Source organism: Rhinolophus ferrumequinum, chromosome 20 (assembly GCF_004115265.2).
Source record: "Rhinolophus ferrumequinum isolate MPI-CBG mRhiFer1 chromosome 20, mRhiFer1_v1.p, whole genome shotgun sequence".
NCBI lineage: Eukaryota > Metazoa > Chordata > Mammalia > Chiroptera > Rhinolophidae > Rhinolophus > Rhinolophus ferrumequinum.
In genome coordinates, this window is record NC_046303.1 from 40,069,618 (window position 1) to 40,092,022 (window position 22,405).

At 34.2% G+C, this 22,405-nt stretch overlaps 1 protein-coding gene across 1 annotated transcript in view; it reads left to right on the forward strand.

Annotated features, from left to right (window-relative positions):
* The first annotated feature begins 18,961 nt into the window (after positions 1–18,961).
* SEMA3A (semaphorin 3A) overlaps positions 18,962–22,405 on the forward strand; it is a 488,784-nt gene continuing 485,340 nt past the window's right edge. Inside the window, exon 1 of the mRNA XM_033088936.1 lies at positions 18,962–19,003. The gene's annotated coding sequence lies outside the window, so the exon portion shown is untranslated. The remainder of the gene's footprint in view (positions 19,004–22,405) is intronic.

A 22,405-nucleotide genomic window follows, 5' to 3' on the forward strand; every position in this document is an offset into this window, starting at 1 on the left:
CAGGAATAGAGTACTTAGTTATGAATAACAAAGTGGAAATCCAGTAGCATCTGCACAGCGCTTCTCAACATTTTAAAAAAATATCATGGTACACAGAAAATGATGTTTATTGTTTGAATCATATGCTGGGGTAAATAAAAGCGTTTGTCATGACTTTAGATATACTCCTGAGATATCTTAGGCTCCACCAAACAGCTCTCAGATCTAAATGGTGACTATTTAGGCACTTTAAAACCCATATTTTGTGTACCAGTTGAAAATAAAGAGTTCCTGGAGCAGTTTCAGCTGAATGTCAATGTGGACACATCTTAGGATCTTCTATATCGAGAAACCGTATACAAGAATGTACATAGAGTTTGGCCTTGGGTATCTCTGTGTGGCCCTTAAGGTACACTTTACCCAATAACATAGATATGACCTTCTAAAAGCAACATTACTGCATTTTAAGTTAAATTATTCACTTATTAATATATTAGTTATCCTCAACCCTAGAAATATTTCAGCACTTGCTTTTCTTGGGCTAACCAACCATAAACAATAAAATAATTGTTTCTGTGGATGACAAACCCTCAGAAAAAAATAAATCCCAGCAAGATATTCAAGGGTCCCTGAGGTTGTGAGGCCGTTTCAGATTGGACCATCACAAGTCTGCTTGAAGGTCAGCTGAGGCCTGCATGCTTCAAAGAAGCCATGTGTTTATCTGCAATATTGTATTATAGCTCAGGACATAGGAAGGTCTAGAAGTGGGTATAAGCTCAGCATATCTGATGAAAAAAAAAAGGTTCATATGGCTAGATGCAGAAGGAGTGGTAAGAGATGAGGTGAGAAAGATAGAGACATACCACCTAGAGTCATAGTAAAATTTTCAGTTTTATCCCCAAATTAGAGGGTTTGAAATTAATAAATCAGCATGCTATAATTTACATTGTAAAATGATCACTCTGTGTGGGAAGTGTATTTCAGAAGAGCAAAAGGGGAATCAGAGAGACCAGTTAGAAGGCTATTGTAGCAATTTAGATAAATGATAGCTTGGACAAGAGTGGTTTCCATAGAAATGAAGTAAATTGATTAAATTCTAGCTATATTTTAGTGACTGAATCTTCCAGAATCAAAATTTCAAAATTGTTAGTCTCAGAGTTTACTACATTTGCTTACATATGTCATAAGAGACTGATGTAAGAAATCAGAATGTTAAAATTTTAAGAAGGAATAGGCTAAATCTTACCTGTCAAAATAGTCTGCCTGTGTAAGGAAAACAAACAAACAAACAAACAAAAAACAGAAAAACAATGCAATCTAGTTACAATGTCATCTGTTCATTTGGGAATCATTGTTTCTCTCTAAGGAGAACTTTTTTATCTCTGACTCATTTATGGTATGAGTCATTATGACCCATTTATAGCTCAACTCTCAGAATGCAGTATTTTCATTATAGACATGCCATATTCTGTGATTTCCTGAAAATAAGACCTAGCCGGACAATCAGCTCTAATGCATCTTTTGGAGCAAAAATTAATATAAGACCCAGTATTATATTGTATTCTATTCTATTCTATTCTATTCTATTCTATTCTATTCTATTCTATTCTATTCTATTCTATTCTATTATATTATATATTTTACCCAGTCTTAGATAAGACCCAGTGTTATATTATAATAAAATAAGACTGGGTCTTATATCAATTTTTGCTCCAAAAGACTCATTAGAGCTGATTGGCTAGGTCTTATTTTCGGGGAAACACGGTAGAACATATTTCTGGTTAATATATCATACTAAAATGCTTCTTGTTTTTGATAAACATCTATCTCTCATTTAATATTTTCATCTGAAAATATTAGAAAAAAGTAATTTTCATTCCCATTGATAAAACCTAGTAAACAACAAGAATAACAAAAAACATATTTAAGATACGTCTTGAGTTACATTCCAAATACAGTCAGTAGAACTCAGGATCTCATGTAGATGTCTTGAAGAATACTCTAAGGGTTGGTAAGGGAATGTTGTTGGAACAAGAGTGACCACATTATGAAATATAAAGATACTATTTTTTAATAACTATATTAGATGTTTTGTGACCAGAAAGTAATGTTTTAGGTATTTTATATTCTTACATGGTAGTGCATTTCTTTTTTTTAAAAAAAAAAAGTTATGAAAATATAGCTAACATACAATATTATATTAGTTTCATGTGTACATCACAGTTACTTCACAGTACCCACCTGGCACTATATTGCCATATTATTGATTATACTCCCTAAGCTAAAGAAGTGATCACAATAAGTCCAGCAACCATCTGACCCCATATCACGCTTTCACAATATTATTGACTATATTTCCTATGCTGTATATTACATCCCCAAGATTTATTTGTTTTATACCTGGAACTTTGAACCTCTTATCCCCCCTTATCTTTCCACCATTTTTAAATTATAGTAGACATTCAATATTATTTTATATTAATTTCTGGTGTATAGCATAGTGGTTAGACATTTATATAATTTAGAAATGATACCCATGAGTAGTACCCACCTAGTACTGCACATAGTTATTACCATATTACTGATTATATTCCCTATGCTTTACTTTACATGCCCATGACTATTTTATAACTACCGATCTGTACTTCTTAATCCTTTCACTTGTTTCACGCTGCCCCCAAAACCCCTCCCATCTATCACCCCTGTAGATCTAGTACCATCTGACACCATACATAGTTATTACAATATTATTGACTATATTCCTTATGCTATACCCTATATCCCCATGACTACTGTGTAACAACCAATTTGTACTTCTTAACCCCTTCTCCTTTTTCACCCACCCCCATACTCCCTCCCATCTGGCAACCATCAAAATGTTCTCTGTATCTATAAGTTTGTTTCTGTTTTGTTTGTTTATTTTGGTCTTTAGATTTCACTTTTAAGTGAAATCATATGTATGACATTTGTCTTTCACTGACTTATTACACCCAGCACAATACCCTCTAGGTCCATCCATGTTGACATAGATGGCAAGATTTCATTTGTTTTTATGGCTGAATAATATTCCATAGTATATACGTACCAGCTCTTCTTTATCTATTCAGGAATACTCAGGTTAGCTTCATATCTTGTCTGTTATAAATAATGCTGCAATAAACATATGGAAAAATGTGTCCTCTCAAAGTATTGATTTGGATTTCTTTGGATAAATACCTTGGAATGGGATTACTAGGTCTTTCTTTGTCTCTTCTTATAGCTTTTATTTTAAAGTATATTTTATTTGGTATAAGTTTTGCTAGCCCAGCTTTGTGTTTGTTTGTTTGTTTGTTTGTTCCCATTCTCATGAAATATCTCTTTTTATGCCTTTGCTTTCAGTCTGTGTTAGTCCTTCTATCTAAAGTGAGTCTTTTGTAGGCAGCATATGTAGAGTTTTGTTTTCTTATCTATTCAGTGCTTCTATATCTTTTGATTGGAACATTTAATGCATTAGCATTGAAAGTAATGTTGATAGATAAGTAATTGTTGCCATTTTATAATTCATATGTATTTTTTTTCATCTTAAAAAAGTACCTCTAAGATTACTTGTAACACTGGTTTGGTGGTGATGAACTTCTTTAGCTTTTTCTTGTCTGGGAAGCTCTTTATCTGTTCTTTGAATCTAAATAATAGCTTTGCTGAGCAGAGTAATCTTGGTTGTCTGTACTTGCTATTCATCTCTTTGAATATTTCCCATCATCCCTTCTGGCCTGCAAAGTTTTTGTTGAGAAATCAGGTGACAGTCTTATGGGAACTCCCTTGGAGGTAATTAATGGCTTTTCTCTTGCTGCTTTTGAGATTATTTCTTTATCTTTAAACTTTGGCATTTTAATTATGATGTGTCTTGTTGTGGGGCTCTTTGGGTTCATCTTGTTTGGGACTCTCTGTGCTTCCTGGGCTTGTGTGTCTATTTCCTTCACCAGGTTACAGAAGTTTTCGGTCATTATTTCTTCAAATAGGTTTTCAATCCCTTGCTGTCTCTCTTCGCCTTCTGATGTGAACGTTCGTAGGCTTATATTGTCATAGAGGCCCTTAAACTGCCCTCAATTTTTTGATTCATTTTTCTTTTTGCTGTTTTGATCAGGTGTTTTCTGCTACCTTACCTTCTAAATTGCTGATTTGATCCTCAGCATCATCTAATCTACTATTGATTCCTTCTAATGTAATCTTCACTTCCATTATTGTATTATTTATTTCTGATTGGTTCTTTTTTATGTTTTCTATCTCAATTTTTATGTTTCCTAACTCTTTGGTGAAGTTCTCTCTGAGATCATTGAACTCTGCCTCTGGTAGATTGCTTGTCTCCATTTTGTTTATTATTATTTTTTTTCTGGAGCTTTGTTCTGTTATGTTGTTTAGGACATGTTTCTTTGTCTCCCTATTATGTTTGCCTCTGTGTGTTTGTTTCTATGTTTTATGTAGGGCTGCTATGTCTCCCAGAATTAGTAAAGAGGCTCTATGTAGTTGATGTTCCGTGGGACCCAGGGGTGCAGTCTCCCCAGTCACCAGTCAGGTTCTCCAGTTGTATCCCTTGTATAGGTTGTGTGTGCCCTCCTGTTGTAGTTGAGCCTTGGTTGCTATTTGCACATCAATAGGAGGGATTGACTCTCAGGCTGATTGGTTGTGATGACTGACTGTGACTACAGTGGAGGAGTTGTGGTGCAAGTGTTGACACTACAGATCAGTGTTCACTTTAGTGGGGCTCTGGTGCCTGCCCAGTCTGCCGTTTGGGAGTGTCATCCTTGGAGATGCCTAGGTGATGTCCCAGCTCATTTTGAACTTGGCCACTGGGCGCATCAGCCCCAGGGCCAGATGACAGGGGACCTGCTGTATGCCAAGTTCAGCCAGTCTGTGCCCAGCCCAGGACCCATTACCAGGAGCCACAGAGCAATATGAAGATGGCCACAGCCCGTACTGGGTTTGGAGGTGTCTTGAGAGGCCAAGTCATGAACCAATGCTGGCTCCTGCTCATGCTAGTCTTAGAGCAGCTTAATCAGAGGTATGGGATATGCCCCTGTGGCCTCTCCAGCTGCTGCCCTAGTTGTGGAGCTCAGAGTGAGTGAGTCTGTCAGCAAGTAAATCCTTGCATGTCCCCTTAAAGTGGAGTGCCTAAGATTTCAGCCACCCTCTGTCTCAGCCACAATCTCCACTGGTTTTCACAACCAGAAATGATGGGGACTTATCTTCCTGGCACTGGAACACTGGAGGGTGAGCTTGGTGTGGCACTGGGACCTCTTGCTTCTTTGGAGGTACATCCTCAGCTGAGATATCCCTCCCAAATTGTAAAGGTCACACCCCTGTGTGTGACCAGTCCATTCTAAGTGTCTCCCCTTTCTACCAGTCTTGAGGTGGCTTCTTCTGTATTTCCTTAATTGTAGGGCTTTGGTTCAGCAAGATTTCTGGTGATTCTCAATGGCGGTTGATTTGTAGTTTAATTGTAATTTTAATATGGTCATGAGAGGAAGTAAGCACAGCATTTACCTACTTTGCCATCTTGACTTGAACTCTGGTAGTGTATTTCTTACAGTAGTGTTTTACTATGTTGTAGTTAAAAAAGATATTGGACAAGAGTTTTGATTTAATATATAACCCATTATAATTTTATAGTTTAAAATAATAGAAAATGGATCCTGTAGTAGGCTGAATAACATCCTTCCAAATATATGTTTTTAATAGCTGGATCCAGTAAATGTTACCTTAAACATAAAAAGGGTCTTTGAAAATTTAATTAAGTTAATGATTTTGAGATGAGATTATCCTGAAATTTTTTAGGGTACCCTAAATTCAATCACATGTATCCTTATAAAAAGTAAGCAAAGATAAGTTACACTCGGAGAGGAAAAATGCTATGTGAATACTGAGAGCAACCTGAAACTGATAGAGGCAAGAAATGGTTTCTCCCCTAGAGCCTCTGGAGGGAGCATGACTCAGCCAACACCTTGTTTTTGGCCTAGTAATACTGATTTCAAACTTTTGGCCTCCAGGACTATGTGAGAATAAATTTCTGTTGTTTTAAGAACCCAGTTTGTGGTAATTTGCTACAGCCGCCACCTGAAATTAGTACAAGCCCCCAGTTAATATAATCATTAGGAATCTCTGACAATTCAGAAATAGATTTTTTCTTTTTCTGAGAATTTTCATAAGAGTTTCTTTGAAGCAAGCTGATGACATTTCTGGGAAACAACATCTCAACCTCTCCCCAGAAATGTTTTTTTTGATGTTAAGGCAAAGATGCCATGTATGTATTTCTTAATTTCTTTTGTGAAACCTACTTTTGTAAAATATATACCTTTAGGTACCCTCTATTGTGGTGAACTTTAACCACAACTGCTTACTCTGCATTAAAAAAATGAATTGATACTACTGTTTTCTCCTGTTGTGACTACTTGCTTAAACCTTTGATCTGGCATTTCCCCAGGCTTCTCCTTCTGCTCCTATCCTAGTATCATTCATTACCTAAAACTACCTGGCTACCTGGTTGGAGGTAGAAGGTGTTATATATTAAAGGTCAGAGTTTTAGATAATGTTGAAAGAGAAATCTACTCCCAATTTACCTATGACTTGATATTATATCACCTATAGTACTGATTTAAGTTTTGTAACAAACAAAGCACTTATAAAAGAGTAATCCCATCTAACTGAAATGTAGGGCTGAAGAACAACTTACCCGAAGGTAGAAACATGATTTTCATACAAATATAAAGTAAATGCATATCAAATATATTATTTGAGTCTGTGTTTCCCCCTTGTGTCTGACGTGGGTCCTTCTTGGCTCTCACTGGTTTGGAATATGTTCTGAAACTCAACTCTGTCTTGCATATGATTTTGGCCTGTCCATATATACCTCTACTAGTGCCTCCTCTCACTCTAGTGATTCCTCACAGAACACTTGCTACGTTTGGAGTTATCTTTTCTACCTGGTACAGGTCAATTATATCTCAATCAAACAAATTTAATTGTGTTGCTATGGACAGGAATTATTTGCATTGATTTCAGACAAGAATCATTTACAGGTATCAGTTTTCTACCAGTTAACCTTACCTGAACAGAGCTGTAAAAGAATCTAGTCAATAGAAAGTCACACCCCTGTAGAATCACATAGTCTCTGGAGCGTCAATTAGATAACACCCAGCACTTGATGGAAATGATACTCAGTAATCTCTTCAGTAAATAGTCCCCAGCAGGATTGATTTATTGTGTTGCCCCCTCTGATTCAATATTGACGCTGGGTATTACCACTCATCCTATCACCACTCCTGGTCTATTTGTTTCTAACCAGGTATGCTGGCCCACCCCAATTATTGGACAAGATCCAGGAGTCTCTATGCATCAAAGTGCAGGCCCAGCCTCTCACTGGATACAGACAGAGTAATCCCTTGTGACCTCACTTCAGAGACCTAAAGTATTCCTGACGTAATTGACCTGTCCCCAAGATAATAGACAGTAGGAAAACCCCACTCCCACACTATGGTATGGTCTTTCCCCACGGACCTGACGAGGCATTCGTGGAAAGCACAGTCTGCTGTGGTAGCATTCACAGTACAGCGTAGCAGCCTGCACAGGCAGCCCGTTCCTGGGGTAGCCAGTATATGATGAATTCCCTGTAGGACACTCGATTATCAAGGAAGCTCTCCTCAGTTCCCTTGTCACTAGGGAGTAGCAAAGAAAGCCAACGTTGATATTTTGGAGGATAGGAAAACAGAGCTAAACTCCCCTCAAACCGAGTACTACTTTGAAATACCATAGGTTATTAAAATAGGAAGGATGACTTTGTTTTATGGTCAATCTAGTGAGGGCCAAGATACATGGATCATACGTACACTAATGAGAAGAAAATATAGTTCGATATAGTTCTCCAAAAGAGGTTGTTTTTCCCAATAGAGTGAATGATTCTCCTAACTACATTATAGGCTCAAAAAGAGTAAAATTTAATTTATGGATCTTAATGCGTAACAGTATTAATATCCAAACTGACATTGTCACTTACTTGCTAGGTGATGTTGGGTAAGTTATGTAATCTTTCCAAGCTTTAGTTCCTTAATTTTTCAAATGGGCATTTACTCACAGGATTAGATGATACACATGAACTAAATAGAACGGAATCTAGAATATTACAAATAAATAATGTTAGTCACTGCTGCTAGTACTTTTCTTCCTTCTCCTATTACTACTACTACTACAACAAATATTATTTTATATTCCCATTGTGTTAAGTATTAGTCATATTTATCAAAATAATGGAATTAGTTACAGAATGGAGCCTAATTAAGCATATTTGTTTTATCAAAAATAAGGAGTCAGAGCTATTAAAAAATGCTGATTTCATTCTACCATAAACAAACAATGAAATAAAATTCTTATCATGAATTTTAGATTACAGTAAGGGAGATATCAAATTTATGCATCGGCTGCACCCATGCTAGTACATAAGCTACCATTAATATTAAGAAGTCGCTTGAAATCTATACTTGATTTGGTTCTATCATGAACACTTAAAAAGAAAGCATCTGTTTTGCCTGAAGCAATAAATGATCACTGTAAAATGAGGTATGTAAAGTCCTAAAAGACCACGGAAAAAATGATTACTAAAAAAGTGTTCCCTTTGTTTTTGACCTTTTTTTTCCCCCCAACATCTTTAATCAGTGTCCTTGTACTGTTATTCAGGGCAGGAAAAAAATGTATCAAGGGACAAAATAGGTGTAAAAATTATTAAAAGAATTAGACCATTTAATAATTTCGGTTAATGATTATGTGGTATTTGATATTATTCATCATCTGGTTTCTGACCCATCAGTAATGACCTAGTTTTGTTAGTCCCCCTTGCCCTTCAGTTTTATTCATGTTTTTTCTCACATGGGCTTATCCTTAGAAAACTGGCAAAATACCTTCTTTTCACACTTTTCATGCTATCTCTGTGGAATTTTTTTTTAATTGAATACTTATAGTTGCCATATTTTGACATTAAGTAAAATGTCTCACCGTTGAATTTTTTTGAAGATTTCCTAGCTTTTTGTTAAACTTTTAAAGCTTTTCTGAGCTCCCTCAACTGCCTCTGACTTGTATATGTGAATTTGTCATTGATTCTGTTATACTAGATTCAGAATTTTAATTTTTACCTAAGTCATTGAATAGGGGAAAAAAGACAAGAATGAATGCACAATATGATTTCTTATATTGATATAACTTTTAAGATTCATCTTGAATTTGAATTTGAGTTTTGCTAACTACCTTGCCATTTAAAATGATCAGACTAGCTTTTTCCTTTTAACCAGGTTTCCAGTGATAAGTAATATTAACTATGCACTATGACAAAATTGTACACATTCAGCACCTGGAGAGGACAGATTCTAATTATTTCTAGAAGCAATCTCCTGGCAGCCTACCCAATAAGGGGGTCTAATTTATAGTATCCATATTGCTAGATACTTTCTATACATTATTTATTTTCATTTTCAAAGTAGTTCTTTAAATTATATAATTATGCTTATTTTAGAAATATGGAATTTATTCCTATTGCTAAATCTGAATTCAGAGTCTGTGTTGGTTTAATTCCACCAAGATATTTTCTATCATGGAGTCAGGAATAAGAAAGTACAACTAGAAAAAAAGAAGACTAGATCATTTGCCAAAAGCCACAAAAAATAAGGAATATGTGCGAACAGCAAAATGACTAATGGAAAATGACTAGTATTACCTATTGAATAGTAATGATCCAGAAGTTTGAATAAAATATAAACTTAAATGGAATGTTCGATCCCACCAATGGTTCACGCTATGTCTAACTAACAGGCCAATAAAACATTTCAAAAGGCAATCTAAGGAAGAGTCATATGTTTTACTTATTTATTTGTTAATTTATTTATTCATATTTTCAATCTTCTATGTCAAAACATTACACTAATAAGCTCTTAGAAGCAAGGCAAACTGGGAGATCCAATTTTTCTTGAAAATTTCAAAAGGATTAAACACACACACACACACACGTGAACACACATAGATGCACACACATTAGTTTACCCCTGAAATTATCAGAGTATTTCAAACCTCATTCTTTTCCATATGTTATCAATATTCTCCCTTTCTGAGAAGAACCGAGAGCATCAACCATTGATGTCTCAGCTTCCAGCTTCTCAGAACTACTACTGTGTTTCCCCAGAAATAAGACATAACTGGAAAATAAGCCCTTGCATGATTTTTCAGGATGCTCGTAATATAAAATAAGCCCTAATATGTCTATTGGAGCAAAAATTAATGTAAGACCGATCTTATTTGGGGGGAAATACAGTAGGGCTTATTTTATATTATGAGCATCCTGGAAAATCATGCTACGCCTTATTTTCCAGTTAGGTCTTATTTTGGGGAAACATGGTAGGACTATTTTAGCATCTGTGATATATTCATGGCCTACTGGCCTCTGACAGATACAGACTCTGCATTGTGTTAAAACCTCCAATATTGTTATTCATCAATGTGTAATGATTGCTTGTTTATATATTGCCTTCAGTACTCTCCACACTTGTCCTTGAGGGTAGGAAATTCTCATCTTGTGTATTTTGATGTCTCAAACAAGTGCCTATCAATGGTGCCTCAACTCATATTTGAATGAAAAAATGACTGTGTGGAGGACTATGTTGCAGTTTATGTGTTTAAAATTTTAAAACAATATTTAGACTGTAACTACAGAAAATAGATAACATATCCAATGAAATTCTTCCTATCGTTTTTCTATTTCTCTTTTGTATGAGTTTTAGAGAAATATGTCCAGAAGGACATACAAGTCTGCAGTGCTCAACCTTGGCTACCACGAAAATCACCCTCATGCCCATTATAGCAGAATTTCTGGTGATAGGACCTAGTTTCTGTCTTTTTCAAAGCTCTCCAGGATATTCCAATGGGCACACAAGGTAGAGAACCATTTGTCTACACTGTTATTCTGTTCTTGTAATCTAGAATATGAGTACGGAAGGAGTGGGAACACAAATGAGACTATTAGATCAAAGAGGATATGTTCTCTAGTGATTGAGAAACCCATAGCCGTGTAATGTATCCATAGAGCTTAGAGCTATAATCAGAAGGCCTCCAAGCTAAAATTTACATTTGCATATTTCTCATGTTATTAATTTACCTTCCTTGTCTTTCTTCTCTTCCTATTCAAAGATCCAGCACCCACCTTCCCCAATGCAATTAGATGATAACCATTTGAAAGGTAATCAGTATAATTATGATTTAAGTTTAAAGCTAATAAAACATTGGGAAAAAATAAGTTGCAGGTAAAACAGGACTGTGCTTTGTAAACAAACCACTGGAGACAGAAGATCTCAATAGCAGAATACTATATAAGATATATATGTATATATATGTATATTTATATATATATATTTTTTTTTGGCTAGGTAAACATGTGTGTACTTTATAATCGTGACAGTGCCTCATAATAATATCATCATAGAGATAAAACTATCTCATACAGTTTGCTTTTCTGAATTCTACATTAATTAAAGCCATCTTTTGATATTTACTTGATTTTTAATAAATACTTATTTTAATAATAAAAAGTAAAATATTGAAATAACATTTTAGTAAATGAGGCGGAGGTGTTTTGAACATGGATTTTTTTCCTACTATAAATTGTTCTTTGAAGTAGCAATACAATATTCCAAATACAAAGTAGAGTTTGTGACATTTGGTGTCTGCTCTTATAAGCATTTGAACACTTTTAAGTAATTTTTCATACTGTTGTCACTGATGTTAGCTTTCATCTAAGATGCAAAGGCTTTTTTGTCACATGAAATGAACTCACTAGAAACACTTTAATATATACATTCTGGGCCTATCTCAACAGTTATACCTATATAAATCTTTTAATTAATTTATTTGTTATGGTAGCCAAAATTGAAAGTATGCCTTAGGTCTTTCTTTATATTCTTGATTTTATGTAAATATAAGCCATTTACCAAGTCTATTTAAGAATATGACACATGAATTAAAAATTTTGAATGACCAACTTGCCATCAATTCTTATTTTAATTAATTTTGAAAAGTGGCATTTTTTGACTGAATCAGACTTGAATGCATTTGGTTATGATGAGTCAATAATACTACCTGATGATCTGAAAAACTGAGTCTCTTAACTTGCTATACTTAATGAAAAGACGTTGAACTCAGTACACTTGAAATATACTGAAATTCATTAGCCATAGGTCCATAATAGAACAAAATCAAAGAGGACAGAGAAAGGAGCAAGGATGATTTTTAAAATTCCAACAAATAGACAATTTAAAAACATATATTTAATTTTTTGAAGACTTGGAATAAGCATTTGTATAGAAGAAATTCTGGAATTTTAAATTAACTTTAGTGGTAAGCCAAAATTCATTTTGCTTTTGAACATTGTACCATTTCAACTTTTTTTCCTCATTTGTTTGGAACCTTTCAGAAGCTAATTTATTCATTAGGTATATACTTATTATGTCCGTATGACATGCAAGTCATTTATTGTCCCAATGTTCTAAGTGCTGAGCAAAGTGGTGGTTTAAATAAAACATCTATTTATTTTATCTATGCAAGGAATGGATTTCTTAAAAAAGATGTTTTACTCTCTATATAAAATAATCTGTATCAAACAAAGGAAGTAGGTCTGAGTCTATATCTCAAGTGTAGTCACATGGGAAGAATGCTGCCAGTCAACAGGTTTTGGATTGTATCATTGGATAATGTTGGACTGTGCATTAGCAAATACAAAATAAACAGTAGTAATCATATATCCAAGCAGGCATCATTGCAAGGTAGAAATATCACAGACTTGGGAAAGTACATAAGGTTAAAAGCAATATCATAGTATTTTTCAGTTTACATTAAGAGACGGAAAGGAGAATATACAGATTTTTTTATTTTATTTTATAAATTTATATATTATCCTAAGGGAAATCTCAAAGAGACTCCATGGGAAAGGTTTCTTCAGTGATGGTCATGAAGGTTTTCTCTAAATTTTTAAAGAATATGAGTTAAATAATTTGGTCAGATTGCAAGAAAGTTACAGCATCTGTTTTAAACTCATCTATCATGCATAGTAACATGAATAAATGGAGACATTCATCACTATGCACACAACAGAAATTGTGTTCTCCTATTGATATAATTAAATACTCATAGAAGCCTAAATGCATAATAGCTTCCAGACCCATTGTTTAATGCCAAAAATCAATGGCTCCGCTTCCAATGAACTCGATAGGCATATGTTCCTAGTCAGAATCATTGTGAACCCTCTCCAGTTTCTAAACATTTATTGCTGGTACTGTAATAATAAACATCTTGCATTTATAAAATGTAACGTTGCCTAGAATTTTTCATTTTTCAAGAATGCAGAGCACACTATCTAATGGCTCTCATATGTCCAGTATGCCCACGAACAATTTGTCTTCTGAGCAGAGTGTTAATCTGACACCTCAAGGACAAACCTGTTTTCAGAGGAACTCAAAGAAAAGCTAGAAACATTCATAGGCTTCAATAACTACTGAAAATCCCAGTGAACTGTGGCTGGGATTACTCAAGAGTTCTGGATCACATTACTTCTTCAGGCCATATTTTGCTTAAATAAGAGTTATTAAAGATGCTAGGATATTATTTTTTTGGCTTACTTCCAAATATGTACACTAAACACACATTTAATATATGTGCATATATATAAAATCAAGCTAACGATGACATTTATGGTCCAGTTGTTTTGTTTCTCATCTGGGCTCAGAGATGGGTGTGATAGTAATGTACTTTCCACTTGTTCAAACCAGTTGTATGTGATAACCCCACAGCAGTGATGAAGGAAGCAATTATATTCTTTGGTCATAAACACCGTGGAGCAGAGCAAAATTTCTCCTTTAAAAACAAATCCGAGATTTTGGTCTTAGGTCAAGAGTAACACGTTAAACATGGGGCTTTTCTTCTTCTTTTTTTTTTAATTAATTCATTTCTTAAAAAAAATTCACCCACAAAAATGGAGTTTTCTTAACAGCAGTACTTCACTTGCAGTAAAAAAAATAGAAACTCATCTCACCAACAGAATAAAAATTTCTTCCTTAAAAAAAAAAGAAGAAATGATTGACAGAAAGAAAAAAATATTGAAGTAAATCTAGAAACAAGGCAAACATATTCACACCTGAGTCCATAATGTTTGCTTCTCTTATTTGACATGCATTATTAATCTTAACATTCCCAGGTGGATTGAGTGAGGCTTGAATAGTCACACCAATACCTTGAACTAGAACAATGTTTTATACAGGTGTGAGGATAAAATAAAATGAAAATGATATCCATCAGGCCTCACATACAAATTTTGTGCATTTCTTTGTTCATGCTTTATATTTAAGAATAAGGCATTTGCCCACCAAAATTGTCAACTCTACCATCACAATGATTGTTAATGTTCTCCCATATTCCTTATCCCTAGGAAATACTTACTGCAATGCTTTGAAATAATGACAACTTTTCAAATGTAAAAAGTAAACATACCCCTTATATATGTTAATCAAAATTATTTTTTCTCATGCTGATACCCTGGGCTTTTTTTTTTTTTAATCTGCAGGAAACAGTTATGACATGTATTTGATATACAAAAGAATGTTACAGGCAGAAACAATTTTTCACATGAGTTTAGTATTTTAAACCACTTTACTTTTCTACTTAATTCCAGCTACTAACATTTCCACATGTAATACAATGATTCACCAACTTCCAAAGTTCATTTATCTGTTCAAGCTCTAATAGTTGAGAATTCAGTGTTTACACACTGTAGGCTTAGGGTGTCTCTGGAACAGATCTGTGGAGTTTGGCAAAAGTGGTCCCATCATGAGAACAATCCTGCCTTCTGCCTTTTTTTAGATGGAGGTACAATTAACATATGACATATTTGTTTCAGGTGCCCAACATAATAATTTGACATTTGTGTATATTGAAAAATGATCACAATAGTATGAGTTAACTTTCATAACCATATATGGTTAAAAATATTTTTTCCTTTTGATGAGAAATTTTAAGTTTTATTCTCTTAGCAACTTTCAAATACACAATGCGGAATTATTAACGAAAGGCACCATGCTGTATGTTACATTTCATGACTTATTTATTACTAGAAGTTTGTTCCTTTAAACCACTTTCACCCATTTGCCTATCACCCCAATCTCACCCTGACTCTGGCAACAACCAATCTGGTCTCTGTATCTATGAGCTCATTTTTGTTTGTTTATTTGTTTGTTTGTTTTTAGATTCCACATATAAGATCATAGAATATTGTCTTTCTCCATCTGATCTGTTTCACTTAGTGTAATGCCCTCAAGTTCCATCCATCTTGTCACAAATGGCAAAATTTCATTGTTTTCTTTCTTTCTTTCTTCCTTCCTTCCTTCCTTCCTTCCTTCCTTCCTTCCTTCCTTCCTTCCTTCCTTCCTTCCTTCCTCTCTCTCTCTCTCTCTCTCTCTCTCTCTCTCTCTCTCTCTCTCTCTCTCTCTTTCTTTCTTTCTTTCTTTTTGGTATAGTCTGTAAGTTGAATTACTTTAAAAACTCTAACATTATCTTATGTCGATTAAATAGAACCAACAGTGCTGGGCCTGTTTAAATTAAGAAATTACTGTGTATCAATCTAATATCTTACAAAACCAGACTGATTGGCCATAAGTGTGGGGGTAGGGGACACCCCTGGGTATGTGGCTGGGTGCCAGGAGAGGCTAGAGGAAAAGAAGAAAATTGGGCTCCCAGATGAGAGGGAATGATTTTCCTAATGGTAGGTGAGCAAAGGAACAACACAAGAGGGGCAGGTGGGGAGTAGGATAGGTCAGTGCTTTCTCCGCTAAGATGCAGTGTTGGAGGGTGCTACCGCCAGCCCAACCTGGCACTTGGAGAACCAGTGGCACATGCATGTTTAGCATGATGAGCCCCATTTGAAACAAGGATGACAGCCTGCCCCTCACACCATGATCCCCCTTTCTTAGGGCTCCCCTAGTCTGTCTGCCTCTTCAGGTCTTGAGGATCAGCTACTCCTTACTCTGCACAGACGAGGAGAATCTTCAAGGGTTCATTTACATGTTTTTAAATCTTTCAAAAATATTTCCTCCAAAACTTGCTTTGATTGGCCTGACAAAATTGAAGGCAACTCCAAACACAACTTCCTATGTTTAATAAGGAAGCCATGGTTAATGAAACAAAACTGACAAAGAGGTATTTTTTTTTTTAGCTAAATATAACTCCAACATTCTTTTCATAGTTTTTTTTTTTTTAATAGATCTTGGCAAATAGTTTCCTAATCAAATGAACAAATCCAAAGTGAAGTAAAAGAACCCATATGAATAGATGTTTATTCTGAAGAAGTTTTCGGTGCTCTACATGACCTCCTTGCTGCGTTTCCAATTTTATTTGTTGCTCTTTACATGCCAAGAAGTGCTGACTCAAAGCCACATTTTTCTGCAATCTTCCTACTGGTGTCATGCAACCTTTTCCGTTAGAGAAGTGATAAAGGCTGCGGCTCGTGAACATGTATAAATGTTTTAGTTCAACCTTAACACCGGAAAGAAGCTAAAGCCCTTTGTATTTAGCTACCAAGCATTTCTTCTTCAAAAAAATAGTTTAGAAAAAGGGCAAATTGAACATATAACATCTAAGTTTATAACAGAATTGTCATGTCTAGTATTAGCTGATTCTTACTTTTTTAATTAATAAATTTTATATCTTTCCAGAAATTCTTACATTCATATATATTTTATAAAAAGTAAAATTATACTATTTTATAATGTTTTATTTGCTTGATACTACAAGAACATCTTTCCATGTAAGTAAATATGTACATCCTTTTAGTGACCAAATAATACTACACTGATTATTTAACCATTATGTACAGTTAGACTGTTGCCAACTTTTTCCTATCATGAATGATACTGTGATAAAATCCTGTAGCTATTGCTTTGAATCTAAATCACTTAATTCACTTAGTTCGTTCCTTTATGTTCATCCTTACATGTGAAAATTCTGAGACGATAGGAAATCATTTACTTTGCCAATGTTCTCTGTAAATGGCCTACCAAGTCACATACATACAAGCAATGGGACTCAATTTGGGGGGATGCTTATAGTGTTGGTAAACGTAAGGCTATCTAACATGATAAATTTAAAAAATCATATTGTGGATCCTTCAAAAAATTGTGATGCTTCCTTTCCATAGATAATATATAACATTTATGATCAACTCCCGGTAATTTAATGATTCTAAAAAGGCATTACCTCAAAAGTAATGCAAATAAATTTTTTAAAAAATAGATTACCATGTCAATCAACATTTTTGCTTTTCTTCCACATGTTTTAAAATAAAAATTTTTAAGTGGGTAAATTTAAGGTGAAAACTTATCTCCTCTACTCTCCATCTCCCAAAAAAATCATACTTAGAAATTGTGTCATGATAAACCTGAGGGCAATGTAAATTGCTGAGTATCCTTTCCCTATAAGGAAGAAAGAATCTATATAATGAATTGCCCTAAATATAGGAGAATGATGAGGACCATTTTACTAGGTTGTTTTCATATGGCTATAGAAATTGCACAGTAACAGAACATAAATAGTAGTGAAACAATATGGAAAGAACATTAAAGTGCATAATATTATTCATGGCATATAGGAAGAAACAGGAAATATAAATGTATAAGTAGGAAAAATGATGAAAGTACCATTGTTCCTGGTTCTTTGGTAACGTAGGCATTGCTTTGCATCACGTACATCTAAATCGGGAATTATCATTTCAAATTCCACACAAACTTCCTCAAAGAAAGTACCATCCATTACTGTAGCCTCACTGACTTCAATTAAATAGCATAATAGAGAGATCCAAGAACAGAACATCTAAGATTGTACTGTGAAATGCGGTAGATTTTTCTATTAACTTTAACAAGAATCTGTAGTATAATTTCAGGAGCTGAAAAATGCTTAAAAAGAAAGTAATAATAATAATGTCCCTCCTCCTGGATATTTTTTTCCAGTAAAGAAGGGAGATGGATTGTTGGAAATAATTCTTGGCATCTGACTGTTAGCAAACTGTCTAGTTCTTTCTTGTATGTTCTTTTTATTCCTTTTTTAAATTTTGTTGATTTGTTTTTAAGACATCACTACAAATATTCTGCTGTTTAATGCAACAGGATGCCAAACCTACACTGAAATGACCCAGCAAAATAGCAAGTTTGCTCTAAACTATGCTCATATAAATCATTATTATTATTAACAACCCTGAATGCAATGCATGGTGACATGAAAAGAACTCTTAAGAATTATTGTTTGTTTACTTACAGTTACACAATATCCTAGGCAGTGTTTGATTATATAAGCATGTTTCTAATTGTAAAAGCAAAACAAAACTACTAATATAATCAGTACTTTGAGGACAAATATACATTATTCAGTTTATTTTTCAAAATGTGTTTTTTCAGTTAATGGCTTAACCACGTAAAAAGTAGTAATAAATACGGTTTAGTACTGTACAGGTTATAATTACTAATACCAGTGGAGGAGTACTTTCTACAAAAGGAAATAACAAAGAAACTAAGAACAATTTTTCCATTGTACTTTTATGGTTGAGGAAATATTAGTATTTTTAACGATGTTGTTAGGCTGGGTGTTTACAGATACATTTTCATTCCATTATATACTCACTTAAAACCTGTGCTTGCCTATTATACGATTTATGTTTAGAATGAAAACTGTTGCCTATATAGAAATTACTTGGTGCCTATTCAATTTATTTGTAACTATGATATGCTCAAAATAGCTTATTTTTAAAATATTGTGTTGAGAAAATAATAATTTAATAATTTATTGTACTTATGTAGTATTGCCCACCATTTATTTTGTTTCATTTCTATGATGATGAATAATTATAAAGTAACTTAAAATACATTTTGTCTTCTCTTATCTGTAGGGGATGTGTTCCAGGACACCCAGTGGATGCCTGAAACCTCAGGTAGTTCTAAACCCTGCATAACGTTTTCTGTTCATGTCTTCTACCTACGGATGTAATAATTCCTTTTCCATCTTCACTAAGCACTTTCCATGTGCTGTGGCTGTGACTTTTGCAGTGTGAGGTGCTGCAGCAAAACTAGCACATATTTATTTTTTCTTCTATACAATTTCAGCAGTAAAAGAGTCATTCTTACCATAGATCTCAGCAACCTCAGCATACAATTTTTCTCTTTTCTTATGATGTTGAGAACTTTCATTTTTTCGCTTAAAGAACATACTTTAAGCGTTTAAAGAACGTACTGTGGCTTCTCTTTGGCATATCAGAATTGTGGACATCACTACTCTTGTACTTTGGGGGCATTATTAAATAAAAAAATGGGTTCCTTGAATACAGTAACCCTGTGAAATCACAGCAGTTGATCTGATAACCTAAAAGGCTACTAAGTGACTAATGGGTGGGTAGCACAGGCAGTGTGGATACACTGGATAAAGAGATGATTCACGTCCCGGGCAGAACAAAGTAGGATGGTGTATGATTTCATCACATTTCTCAAAACGTTAAGCAATTTAAAACTTATGAATTGTTTATTTCTGGAATTTTTCATTTAATATTTTCAGACCACAGTTGACTGCGGGTAACTGAAACCACAGAAAGTGAAACTTCAGATAAGGCAGATTACTGTAACGTAATGCCTGGTGATGACCGGGAATCACACTTAGTATTTGTGTACCACCTGCTTTAACTACTAAGGGGAAAAATCATCATTCAAAGTGACTCCAAGGTAAATGTGTCATGATAAGCTTTTAAAAAATTATTAATATCTTCATTTCTAAGGTAAAAAAATTAAAATTATGCATTTTTAGTTTTTTGCCTGAGATGAATGTTATTTTTTTCCATATAATCACTGTATAGGCAAAGATCATACTTCTTTGAGGGAATCATGGTAAAAAAGACCAAAGCTGTCAACTCAGCTTAGCAGTCATCTGTTATAAATCTATACCATGCACCTAAAATATACAAGTGGAGTGGACCAATATAACACATATATGAAATGGCACTGTTTTTATGGTTTATAGTTTCTGTCTGGGGAAGAACTTCATGCAAACTAAGTATAAAATAAAATAAAAAGTAATGACAGAAAATTTAGCCACAGTACCATATGTTTAGGATTCTTAGGGCAGAAGCCAAAATAAAAATATAAAAGTAAGTAGCATATTTGGAAATTGAAAATTCTACCTTCGTAATTCTTTAAACGATTGAATCTGTTTAACTGTTACTTTCTCTCTCTCTCTCTGTCTCTCTCTCTCTCTCTCTCTCTCTCTCTCTCTATATATATATATATATATATATATATATATATATTAAAAAATAAAACCATTTACAAGTCCTAAAATTTTGCACAAAGATTTCAATATATTAACTTGCTTCTGTAATAGTTGGAATAGGCCTAAACCGCAGTTAACAACCATTCCCCAAAATGACTGATGACAGAAACACAACAGTTTATTTCTTGTTCACATAAGGATCCAAAATAGACATGCATGTTGAAAGGCAGCTCTCTTTCTTGTGGTGATTCAATGACTCTCAGACTCTGTCTTTTTCGAGGACCTTGTCACCTGAAACTTCCAGCCATCCCAAGGAGAGAATGTCAGAGTTTAGGGGCATAGAAGCCTTATTAGAAAGCCCAACTTTTGTGCTGTTGGAAGAATTTAATAATGTAACCACATCTACCTTCAAGGAGGCTGAAAAAGGTAGTCCAGTCATGTTCCTGGACTCTAGTCTATTACCATGGAAGGGAAAAAAAATGAAATTTGGTAGACAACTCGTGGTATTTACCACAGCCTTCATTAAAATGCTTGATTAATAATAACAAGAAAGGTACTCTGAGTTTATTGACTTTCAGTTTCTGATATTACTGGCATAATTAGGTATGGAGTTGTATATGCTTTTCATTATACATATAATGAAGCCTCTCCTCTCTTTTCAAGATCATTTTAGTGAGTGTAGCAAAGGCTGTGTATTTAATAAAGCTGTATATAGTTCCATAAGTTATTATTTGAATTATTTTTCATAAAATAATTTTCACTGTGTCTTTTAATGAAAACGATATATCAGTATACCCTGTAAATCCTCTCTCTAGTTACCACTTTTCTGATTAAAAAAAAAAAAGACCTAGTTTTTTTAATACCAAAATTCCTTAAAATATAAATATTTCTCAGTGATATAGTTTTCTACTGATATTTATTGAGGAACAACATACATATACTGAACTAAAAATTTTACAAAATTGTATGGAAGAAAAACTGCATGTTACATTTTAAGTATAACTGTACATTAGCAAAATCGCAGGTAGACTTTTCACAAAGTACCTTGAGCGTGGAGACAGAGGACGTGACTGTCAAGTGTTGCCTGCACCGACAAAATCATCACGGGATCACACTTAGTGTTATATCCACTCTCCTTGTACAGACACCCTGAACGTGTTTCAATAATGTCTACTTATATCTAGCCCTTGTGTTTGCCTCATGTTATAAATTGTCTTTACAAGTTTGAGAAAGCTTTGAAGAAAAGTGTGGGAAGTAAGTAAAGCACGTGAGTAGTGTGCTTCCAATAGAAGAAAAAATGAAATTATTCCTTGACAACAGAGAGCTACCAAAGACTTCATGGGCATATTGTACACATCAGTCACCACCTTGCACAAATAGTGAAAAAAATAAGTAAAATGTCATAAAGCATTTTGGTAGTAATATGAGTAGTGGGACCAAAAAAAAACATTTTATGTTAGAAAATCTTTAGCTAAAGACACTCCATTCTGTACTACGTTAATCTAGGAGAAAGGGAAAAGCACTTGAGAAGCTGAAGGTAGAGAAAGATAAAGTATGAAAGGAGCAAGCTCTGAATTGTGCTATGTATTCAAGCCACACTCATTATCAAGCAATAAGGAAAGCAGTCACAGCTGACGGTAAGGTAGATGATATATTCCTGTTTCATTTACAAATATATATATATATATATATATATATATATATTATTATATATATATATGTGTGTGTGTGTGTGTATGTATGTAGATATGAGTGCATGCCTCCCTTAGCATTTATATAATAGTAAGAGAAGAAAGCATCTGATCACAAAGCCTCTAGGGCAGGATGACTTAACTGCTGGGTGTGAAGTTCAAACTCTTACTAGCAATTATTCTATAAACTTCTATGCCCTCAAGAAAGGCTCAAAAGACTATTAGCAGCTGTCTAGAGTTTTAAGATCAACACTGGTTAATGAGAGGATTTTTGTGAATTATGTACAATTCTAATCGATGTTCATCACAAAGGAGAATTTAGTCAAACAAAATTTCATAAAGAAGGCTTTACACAATGTTGACAACGTTGCTGGACGTCCACACAG